Genomic DNA, 2,500 nt, shown 5'->3' on the forward strand with positions numbered 1-2,500 from the left:
TGTGTGGGCCTTTAATATCACAGGGGGAGAAGCTGGGCCATGAGCCTGGCCCCTGGAGCTCTGATACAGGGGAGAGAGGCATGTGTGTGTGTGGCTGTGGAGGTCCTGTGGAGGTGCTGTGTGGGCCTTTAATATCACAGGGGGAGAAGCTGGGCCATGAGCCTGGCCCCTGGAGCTCTGATACAGGGGAGAGAAGCATGTGTGTGTGGCTGTGGAGGTCCTGTGGAGGTGCTGTGTGGGCCTTTAATATCACAGGGGGAGAAGCTGGGCCGTGAGCCTGGCCCCTGGAGCTCTGATACAGGGGAGAGAGGCATGTGTGTGTGTGTGGCTGTGGAGGTCCTGTGGAGGTGCTGTGTGGGCCTTTAATATCACAGGGGGAGAAGCTGGGCCATGAGCCTGGCCCCTGGAGCTCTGATACAGGGGAGAGAAGCATGTGTGTGTGGCTGTGGAGGTCCTGTGGAGGTGCTGTGTGGCCCTTTAATATCACAGGGCCAGTGGCTGGGTGATATGCCTGGCTCCTGGAGCTCTGACACAGGGGGAGAGAGGCATGGATGTGTGGCTGTGGAGGTCCTGTGGAGGTGCTGTGTGGGCCTTTAATATCACAGGGGGAGAAGCTGGGCCATGAGCCTGGCTCCTGGAGCTCTGATACAGGGGAGAGAGGCATGTGTGTGTGGCTGTGGAGGTCCTGTGGAGGTGCTGTGTGGCCCTTTAATGTCACAGGGCCAGTGGCTGGGTGATATGCCTGGGTGCTGGAGCTCTGACACAGGGGCAGAGAGGCATGTGTGTGTGGCTGTGGAGGTCCTGTGGAGGTGCTGTGTGGGCCTTTAATATCACAGGGGGAGAAGCTGGGCCATGAGCCTGGCCCCTGGAGCTCTGATACAGGGGAGAGAGGCATGTGTGTGTGTGGCTGTGGAGGTCCTGTGGAGGTGCTGTGTGGGCCTTTAATATCACAGGGGGAGAAGCTGGGCCATGAGCCTGGCCCCTGGAGCTCTGATACAGGGGAGAGAAGCATGTGTGTGTGGCTGTGGAGGTCCTGTGGAGGTGCTGTGTGGCCCTTTAATATCACAGGGGGAGAAGCTGGGCCATGAGCCTGGCTCCTGGAGCTCTGATACAGGGGAGAGAGGCATGTGTGTGTGGCTGTGGAGGTCCTGTGGAGGTGCTGTGTGGCCCTTTAATGTCACAGGGCCAGTGGCTGGGTGATATGCCTGGGTGCTGGAGCTCTGACACAGGGGCAGAGAGGCATGTGTGTGTGGCTGTGGAGGTCCTGTGGAGGTGCTGTGTGGGCCTTTAATATCACAGGGGGAGAAGCTGGGCCATGAGCCTGGCCCCTGGAGCTCTGATACAGGGGAGAGAGGCATGTGTGTGTGTGGCTGTGGAGGTCCTGTGGAGGTGCTGTGTGGGCCTTTAATATCACAGGGGGAGAAGCTGGGCCATGAGCCTGGCCCCTGGAGCTCTGATACAGGGGAGAGAAGCATGTGTGTGTGGCTGTGGAGGTCCTGTGGAGGTGCTGTGTGGCCCTTTAATATCACAGGGCCAGTGGCTGGGTGATATGCCTGGCTCCTGGAGCTCTGATACAGGGGAGAGAGGCATGTGTGTGTGGCTGTGGAGGTCCTGTGGAGGTGCTGTGTGGGCCTTTAATATCACAGGGGGAGAAGCTGGGCCATGAGCCTGGCCCCTGGAGCTCTGATACAGGGGAGAGAGGCATGTGTGTGTGGCTGTGGAGGTCCTGTGTGGCCCTTTAATGTCACAGGGCCAGTGGCTGGGTGATATGCCTGGGTGCTGGAGCTCTGACACAGGGGGAGAGAGGCATGTGTGTGTGGCTGTGGAGGTCCTGTGGAGGTGCTGTGTGGCCCTTTAATGTCACAGGGCCAGTGGCTGGGTGATATGCCTGGCTCCTGGAGCTCTGACACAGGGGAGAGAGGCATGTGTGTGTGTGGCTGTGGAGGTCCTGTGGAGGTGCTGTGTGGGCCTTTAATATCACAGGGGGAGAAGCTGGGCCATGAGCCTGGCCCCTGGAGCTCTGATACAGGGGAGAGAAGCATGTGTGTGTGGCTGTGGAGGTGCTGTGTGGCCCTTTAATGTCACAGGCCCAGTGGCTGGGTGATCTGCCTGGGTGCTGGAGCTCTGACACAGGGGCAGAGAGGCATGTGTGTGTGTGTGTGTGTGGCTGTGGAGGTCCTGTGGAGGTGCTGTGTGGGCCTTTAATATCACAGGGGGAGAAGCTGGGCCATGAGCCTGGCCCCTGGAGCTCTGATACAGGGGGAGCATGGATGTGGCTTTGGAGAAGGCAAATATCTAGAGTCTCCGCTCCACTCCCCTCTTTACCTTCCTCGGTGTAAAACTTTGACCGCCAGTTTTTCAAAGTCTTACACCGAGGAAGGTAAAGAGGGGGACCGGTCGGCGAAACTAGAAGTTTCCCCTCTCTTACCTTCCTCGGTGTAAAACTTTGACCGCAAATTTTTCAAAGTGTTACACCGAGGAAGGTAAAGAGGGGGACCGG

Source organism: Trachinotus anak, unplaced genomic scaffold (assembly GCF_046630095.1).
Source record: "Trachinotus anak isolate AG129_WGS33_773 ecotype Australia unplaced genomic scaffold, CSIRO_AGI_Tana_v1 ptg000119l, whole genome shotgun sequence".
NCBI classification, from domain to species: Eukaryota; Metazoa; Chordata; class Actinopteri; order Carangiformes; family Carangidae; genus Trachinotus; species Trachinotus anak.